We start from the raw sequence: 9,094 nt of genomic DNA, 5'->3' as shown, positions 1-9,094 counted from the left end.
TCTGTTTGAAATGCACCGATATCATTTTCCAGTATCGAGACTATTCAACAATTCCCTAGCTTTCAAACTACCAACAGATCACAATGCACAGAGTATTAAAAACATTTTTTTTTTTAAGTGAAGTTTAAGGTTGAGGTCAGGATAAGGGTTAGGGTTAAAGTTTGGGATGTAAAGATTTCTAGGGAATTGTAAAATTAGAATTGGTTTCAGCTGTAATGAGTTCATGAGAGTCAGTTCTAGATGAATCCTTCAGGGGCTGCAACATTATTGGCCACCTAGTCAATCAATCAATAATAATGACGATAGTAATGGTGTTTATTAAGTGCTTACTATGTGCAAAGCACTGTTCTAAGCTCTGGGGAGGTTACGAGGTGATCAAGTTGTCCCACGGGGGGCTCACGGTCTTAATCCCTATTTTACAGATGAGGTACTGAGGCCCAGAGAAGTTAAGTGACTTGCCCAAAGTCACACAGCTGACAAGTGGCAGAGCCAGAATTAGAACCCATGACCTCTGACTCCAAAGCCTGTGCTATTTCCACTGAACCACACTGCTTATTGAGTACTTATTAGGTGCAGAGTACTGTACTAAGCGCTTAGGAGAGTACAATCCAATAGGTTTGATAGAAACGTTCCCTCTTGGGACTGAACTAAACACTAGGGAACACACTATAAGAAGAGGGCCCTGTGCTTACCATCAAAGAGCTTGCAGTATAATGAGGGACACAGCCTGACCCAACTTGCCAACGTATGTTGGGTACCAATGGCTCAGTGGAAAGAGCCCGGACTTGGGAGTCAGAGGTCATGGGTTCTAATTCTGGATCTGCCACTTGTCAGCTGTGTGACTTTGGGCAAGTCACTTAACTTCTCTGGGCCTCAGTGACCTCATCTGTAAAATGGGATTTAAGACTGTGAGCCCCAAGTGGGACGACCTCATCACCTTGTATCCCCCCCAGCACCTAGAACAGTGCTTTGCACATAGTAAGTGCTTAACAAATAGCATCATTATTATTATCATTATTGCAAATGTAAAAACACAGATATAAATGATACAAATTAAAGTCTTCCACAAAGACAAATTTGTAAGCTACTTATGGGCTGCTATTGGAATAATAATAATTAGGACATTTGTTAAGCTCTTATTCTGTGCCAAGCACTATCCTAAGCGCTGATGGATTCCATGAGGTAAGGTCAGGAACACAGGTGGAGAGAGTAGAATTTCCCAGGATGGAGGGAGCAGAGATCTGCATGCCATTTCTATTGTTTCAAACTTCATTCATTGATTCAATCGTATTTATTGAGCGCTTACTGTGTGCGGAGCACTGTACTAAGCGCTTGGGAAGTACAAGTCGGCAACATATAGAGATGGTCCCTACCCAACAGCAGGCTCACAGTCTACAAGGGGGGGGACACAGAGTGTCACTTTAGAGTGTCACTTTCTAGTTTCACTTTATTTAGAGTTTCATTTTAGAGTTTCACTTTAGAGCAAAAGCCTTGTGTTTCTCCTTATGAGAAGGTGCTTCTGAAGAGAATATCGATTAGAATTCCCTTTCAAGAAACCAGTGACAGAAAGCCAGGGCTTCTTTCCTCCCTGTTAATTCTCTGATGAGGACGATGACCCTGCTAATTCTCTGATGAGGACGATGTTTATGGTATCTGTTAAGAACTACATCAAGCACTGTTCTAAGTGATGTGATAGATACAAATTAATCAGGTTGGACACAGTCTCACATGGGGTTTCCAGTCTAAATAGGAGGGAGAACAGGTATCTATGGTTCCTGATATAGTGCGGGATAAGATCACCCACAATAGTCAAGTGACTCATCTGGGAACTTTTCCTTGATCCCAGGGCAAAACTCTCTGTAATAATAATAATAATAATAATAATAATAATAATAATAATAATAATAATAATGGCATTTATTAAGCGCTTACTATGTGCATAGCACTGTTCTAAGCACTGGGGAGTTTACAAGGTGATCAGGTTGTCCCATGGGGGCTCACAGTCTTCATCCCCATTTTACAGATGAGGGAACTGAGGCCCAGAGAAGTAAAGTGACTTGCCCAAAGTCACACAGCTGACAAGTGGTGGAGTTGGAAGTTGAACCCATGACCTCTGACTCCAAAGCCCGTGCTCTTTCCACTGAGCCACGCTGCTTCCCCTGGCAGAGATCTCTTGTAGAGATCCTTGTCAGTGCGAGCCACTGACACTGCGGACCAGATTATTCTAAAAGAATGGGCACCTCCAGCCACTTAGTACAGTGCATTGTACCCAGTGGTCACCCTGAAAATACTATGATTATATCTACTACCACCGCCAAAATGAACATAAATTTCCAAGCAGGCCGGCCTTTGCTGATTAGGATGAAAAGCAGCAGTGCTCTCTTGTGGCTATCTCAAGGCTGAGTTTCTTTCCTCTGACCGACATTGTCCGTGGTGCTTTCTTATTGAGGCGCTATCACCACAGAACCACACTGAAATCCAGTCACTTCTGCATAGTCTCTGTTTTAACCCCAATAACTTTATCTTCTTTCTATTTGCCATCATTTCTTCCGTGCTATTCAGTTCTCCGGAGAAGAATTTCTGTGGAACGCCCTATCAGCTAATCATTAGTATTTATAAATAATAATTGTGGAGTTTGTGAAGTCCTTTCTATTCTCCCCCCTCTACCTGTGCTTCTGGTCCCATTGGGCAAGTCACTTCACTTCTCTGGGCCTCAGTTCCCTCATCTGTAAAATGGGGATGAAGACTGTGAGCCCCCCGTAGGACAACCTGATCACCTTGTAATGTACCCAGCGCTTAGAACAGTGCTTTGCACACAGTAAGCGCTTAATAAATGCTATCATTATTATTATTATCTCTTCTCACTTCATTAAATCCATTACCCTCGCCCTTCTTCCCTCCTTACTAAGACTGCCAAGTACTATACTAAGCCCTGGGGTGGATACTAGGTAATCAGATCAGACACAGTCCCTGTCCCACCTGGGGCTCATATCACCATTTTGCCTTATGCCGTCGAGTTGTCTCCGACCCATAGCGACGCCATGGATGCCTCTCTCCCGGATTGCCCCACCTCCATCTGCGATCGTTGTGGTAGTGTATCCATAGAGTTTTCTTGGTAAAAACATGGAAGTGGTTTACCACTGCCTCCTCCTGCAATGAGTCAACTCGAGTCCCCACCCTCAACTTTCTCCTATGTCGCTCTTTTAGACTGTGAGCCCACTGTTGGGTAAGGACTGTCTCTATATGTTGCCAATTTGTACTTCCCAAGCGCTTAGTACAGTGCTCTGCACATAGTAAGTGCTCAATAAATACGATTGATGATGATGTTGATGATGATGATGATGATGATGATGATGCCCAGCACGGTGGAGTTTTGACTTGTAACAGATGGCCCTCCACTCACTAGCCACTGGCCAAGCTAGGAATGGAATGGGTAGGCCTCTGCTTGACTCTCCCTCCCATAGTAGAGACTGGTAGAGTACAGGAAGCTCTCCAGGTGTGACCCTGAGAGGGGATCCCCATTTTACAGATGAGTAAACTGAGGCACAGAGAAATTGAGTGACTTGTCCCAGGTTACATAGCAGGCACATTGTGGAACTAGGTTTAGAAACCAGGTCTCATGACTTCATTCATTCATTCAATCATATTTGTTGAGCGCTTACTGTGTGCAGAGCACTGTACTAAGCGCTTGGGAAGCACAAGCTGGCAACATATAGAGACGGTCCCTACCCAACAGCGGGACTTGTGGGCAAATGCTCTTTCCCTCAATCTTTAACATTTCAATCTTTAAGAAAACGGTGGTGACTTCTGAGCCTGTGCTCTTTCCTCTAGGCCAATCAATCAATCAATCAATCGTATTTATTGAGCGCTTACTGTGTGCAGAGCACTGTACTAAGTGCTTGGGAAGTACAAGTTGGCAACATATAGAGACAGTCCCTACCCAACAGCGGGACTTGTGGGCAAATGCTCTTTCCCTCAATCTTTAACATTTCAATCTTTAAAAAAACGGCGGTGACTTCTGGGCCCGTGCTCTTTCCTTTAGGCCACTTCCTCAAGATAATCCTTGACCCCAAATCTCCCTTGCCCACCACATTTCTACTCACAGTTGGAGCTGCGAATTCAAAACGGCAGAGGACAGTGAAGTCGAGAGTGCATTAATGAAGTTAAGAATTAATGAATTAATGAAGTTAATGCACTCGCTTCACAGATGAAGAAATCACACTATCGCGATCACGCAACAGGCATAATTTCCCCCAGCTGTCCCTTTTCAATATCAACTGTAGAGTTCTATTAGACAGCAATATTTATGTGTAGAAAAATCAATTCTTTCTCTTTTATTAAAAAATTAGGTACAGTAAATGGTTGTTACAACATAATCTACATGGTTTAATGTAGCCTGCTTTGATTTACTGTTCCATTCATAATCTGCCACTGATTAAACTTCCCAGGAGCCATCCAGCCTCTAGTCTAAGTGATATCAAGGTGTTTGTTTTTAATCTGTTGAAAATCATCCCATAGACGGATGCATTATCGAAGAATTACATTTTAATTTATTTTCACACAGCGCTTGCGACGGGCACTTGGATGAACAGACTACGATAATGCTCTCTACGCCGGTGTCTATTCAAATGGGAAATTACCTGTAGACATAGTCTCTCACTGTGGTCAAAAATCATACAAAGTGAGACTAGAGCTTCTTAATACCTCATAGTCCTGCTCCTCATCAATGGGTCTTTTTCTATCTTAATGCTTTTGTCATGTATATGAAAGTCATTATGTAGTTTAGAAAACAGGAGATGAAGTGAAAGAGGAAGATCAGGGCCTGGGATGCATTAATATTCCACCCGCGTCAAAGATATTTCCCTCGAGGGGCTCCTAGAGGCCACAGTGTTATTACGGTGCCTATCCATTATCTTGTGCTGTACTTGGTATTAAGACAATAATGGAGAGAATAGGATTATGTGCAGATGATGGGAAATGCAGAGGCAATTCAGCAAGATAGGAAATGAATGGAGACATGATTCTTTCATCGAAGCCAGGGATGGGTTTAGCATAGGGTAAGAGAGAAGATAAACGAAACAAAATGAAATCTTTACAGGTTAGCCAGGGTAAAATGAATGTTTTCATATTATCCTATGAGTTTAACCTTCTTGATATGGAATATCGCTGTATCTTTCTTTAATGCTCGGGTGAATGTAACTTGGGAGAGAGTGTGTTTTGTGCCTTAGAAAATCAGTTGTGTTCTAAAAATTCACTTTGAAACGGGGGACGACGACTGTGGTAACGTGACAGAGGTGGCTTTAAGTGGTGGATAACATTGTAGCTCACGCTCCAGCTGGACAAAGCGTAGCTGCTGTTTAAGACTCTGGACTGTTAAAGAGAGGTCCAGAAACAATCCCGATAGCCCTTCACCGAACAATGCGAGGCAATCGGAACAGCAAGAGGACAAACCTCACAAGATATGGTTCTAGTTAGGGCCAGACTGAGTCTGATTTTCAAATATTCCAGTGTCTTCCCTCATCCAACCTCCATAGGAAGGAGAGGGAATATTCGACGCCCTGGGTTAATGCTCCTGGAAGGTTGGCATTGAACTATAGGCGTGTCGAGCCAAGGTGGTGTGAGATTGTGCCATTTCAGATGCTGCGGTGGCTTAAATGTTTCATCTTTTTAATTAAAACAGGGCTTACTCTCACTGTTGATATTACAAGGCTAAAGAGGGTGTGTTCAGTTTCCCTTGCTCTGCTTACTCTTCAAACATTACATTTGATCCCAACTTCAATTAAATAGAAATTGAACCAAACTGAGATCAACAATGTAATAACATCCCGTAACCTAAAAGGTTAGCAAGGGGAATCAAAGAGAAAATATTGGCAGAAATTCAGGCTATATAGATGCTCTATGTCTTCGAGTTTCCATAGCCATACAGGTGATAGGTATGAAATGTAGATTAATAAATTCCATATGGGAAGTTACTGTGGCCTACAATATAGTTTGGTGCATTTATTTCTCATAAACAATATCCTCGTCTGGGGAAGAAATCCCTCCCAAATATAGGAAAATCAGGGATACAGCAGGGATGGAGGGAAGAGCAAAACAGAGCAGGAATTATACCAACATCATCCGAACATTCTTACAAGCGAGTTCATGATGCAAATATACAAAGACACATTTATAAAAAGGGGAGGTCAAAAGGACCACTTCCATTCCCCCTCCCCAACTTCCTGGCTTTCTTCAATTCCTCTTAAAGTTTCAAAGATGGTTCCATACTGCTCCCTGCTGCTGGCCTGCAGTTTTCTATTTAGAAATCTCTGAACAGTTATCCCACGCTGCTCTCTCAATTCCTGATTTGAGCACCTCCCTGAATTTGAAAACTACGCCGGAATTCAGGTCTCTAGATTTTGTCTGACAGTTTTAACTTCCCGTCTGTATTCCTTCTTTAAATCATCTGGAGTCTAATTGTGCCCGCGGGAGCCTCTCGGGATTCTCATTCAATTGGGAGACCTAGGACAAATTTTCTGAAGAAAGACCTAACAATCTTTTGCAGAGAGGACCTTCTCCTGGGAAAGGCATTTATTTAAGGGAAAATTCATGCGCAAGAAGGTTTTTGGTATCTTGTGGAGGAGGATGTCTACGGCAAGTCAGAGGGGAAATATGCATATATGTGTAGATATATTTATGTATATATATGCACACATATATATACGTAAATACACACATATATACAAATACATATATACACATATATATAAACATATCTACACATATACATGTGTGTGTGTGTCTGTGTGTATGTGTGTGTATTAAGGGCATTCATTAAGCACTTATCATGCATCAAACACTGTTTTAAGCACTGGGCTATGTACAATTTAATTCATATGAACACAGTCCCTGTCCTACATGGGGCTCACAGTCTACACTGGGCAGAGCACAGGTATCTCCATTTTACAGCTGAGGAAACTGAGACAAAGAGAAGTTAAGAAACTTGCCCAAGGTCACACAGCAAGCAATTGGCCTAGCCGGGGTTAAAACCCAGGTCCTTTTGACTCCAAGGCCCATGGTCCCAAGCCACGAAAGACATAGCTTTGAAGTTCTGGAAAAAAAAAAGGTGGATTTTTATTTTGACCGGGGAAGGAATTTCCTTAAGAAAAATCTTAGTGCACAGATTAAAGGAGGCAACATTTGAGGGGCTCACCTCCCCTGAAAAGTTACTACAGATGAGAAAGGGGAAAAAGTGTTTGTGTTTCACCACCATTATTTGTGGCCTGATGGAGGGGGAGTAGCTCAAGTCTATTTTGCTCTTTGACATCACACCTAAAAACTATGACTCTATGACCTTTCTCGATAGAAAACCAGGAGGAAGATGGAAACGATGAGGCTTAATGATGCACACAATTGGAAGGTGCCATGTACTACTGCCCTTGGAAATCATAGAAAATTAGGCTTGTGGAATATTCCTATGGCATTGTAATAATGCAGAGTTCTTATTTAGTTGTCAAGAGGATACAGGAAATCCCTGAAAGTGTCATCCAACATGGATGGAAGCAAAGTTCCTTTCTAACCTCAGATTGGAAGTAGTTTCAGTAGTTTCCCTTTGTAGTTTCAGTGAATATGCAAGTTATGAACTCAAAGCTACTTTAATTCTACTCCTGACTTATATTGAAGCCAGTTCTGCTCACAGTCTGTGGGGTTTCAAAATAGAAAAATGTGCAATTCCTTTTCTGAAACAGTTCTCTCTAAAAGTGTCTTACCAGGGCTATGTGAGTACATTTACATTTTAATTTCAGCTTCACGTTATTGAAAATCAAATATTTGAAAATTAGGAAACATTAGGCTTCAAATCTATTTTTAAATGCCCTAAAGTCAGTAGAACCATCAGGAACATGATGTATGACTGTACCAATAATAAAAGATGTTACCCAATCTATTATACATTAAATTATAATGAAACTTGTACTAGTGACTACCCTTGAAAGGCCATAATTAAGACTACAATAATCCCACGTGTTTTACTAAATTTCTTAATCACATTTCAGAGTTATCATTTCATGAAGACCAGAGATTTCTTGAAAAATACCGCATCCCTAACCAACACCTTCTTTGCTAATCTCTCAGCATGTACTCCAGACAAGCAATAATGTGAAGAGCGGCTCTGATTTAAATAGGATTCTCAAGTCACAACAACTTAAAAATATTTAGACGCCAGCATCAAGTCAAATTTTAAGCATCCTTATGCATATGGCACTCCGTTGAAGTCATTTTCCTCCCAACGTGTTCCAAGAGGAACTAGATTTCAAGATCAGGTCCAGGCAGCTCAAGCAGGTGGCTGTCACTCACGCCAGAAATGACAGCAGCACTTGTGAACTTAGATATTTTTAAAAGCAAGAACAAGACTTTGACAACAGAAAGTAATTAAAAGGTAGAAGCAGAGTTACAAGTGTGGCATCAGAGAAAATGTGCCTAAAGCTGGAGAAGAAATTTATTGCCCAGAAAGTGTGTCATTGCCTTGCGATCGAGTCTTCCAGCCAGCAAGTTTCTTGCTTTCAAAATACTATCAAAATAAAAAAGGGGTCCATTTTTGAAATGGATGGATACATTTTCTCCACATTATTCACAGGCTATCACATGTGAAAAGCAGCCTATCTTTACATTCCACCATTTCCCTTATCTGTATTTTACCAATTGATCAATCAATCAATGGTATTTAGAGGGCATTTACTTTGTTCAGAGCACTGTACTAAGCACTTGAAAGACTACAACAGAGTTGATAGACACATTCCCTGCTCACAAGGAGCTTACAGTCTAGAGGAGGAGGTAGATGATACAGTGATAATAATAATAATAATTGCATTTGTTAAGCATTTACTATGTGCCAGCACTCTTCTAAATGCTGGGGTAGATACAACGTAATCAGGTTGTCCCACTTGGGGTTCACAGTCTTAATCCCCATTTTCCAGATGAGGTAACTGAGGCAAAGTGGCTTGCCCAAGGTCACACAGCAGACAATTGGAGGAGCCGGGATAAGAACCCCCATCTTTTGACTTTCAAGCCTGTGCTCTTTCCGCCAAGCCGTGCTGTAAATTATCGATATATACAT

The 9,094-nt window shown here is 41.5% G+C and overlaps 1 non-coding gene across 1 annotated transcript; it reads right to left on the bottom strand.

The window, feature by feature from the left end:
* Positions 1–3,376: 3,376 nt before the first annotated feature.
* On the bottom strand, positions 3,377–3,514 carry LOC119928067. Its single transcript, XR_005451023.1, has one exon. It is a non-coding gene; the product is annotated as a small nucleolar RNA SNORA7 (small nucleolar RNA).
* Between the last annotated feature and the right edge of the window lie 5,580 nt (positions 3,515–9,094).

This window comes from Tachyglossus aculeatus, chromosome 4, assembly GCF_015852505.1.
Source record: "Tachyglossus aculeatus isolate mTacAcu1 chromosome 4, mTacAcu1.pri, whole genome shotgun sequence".
In the NCBI taxonomy this organism is placed as follows: domain Eukaryota; kingdom Metazoa; phylum Chordata; class Mammalia; order Monotremata; family Tachyglossidae; genus Tachyglossus; species Tachyglossus aculeatus.
This window is presented reverse-complemented; position numbering and strand designations above follow the sequence as displayed.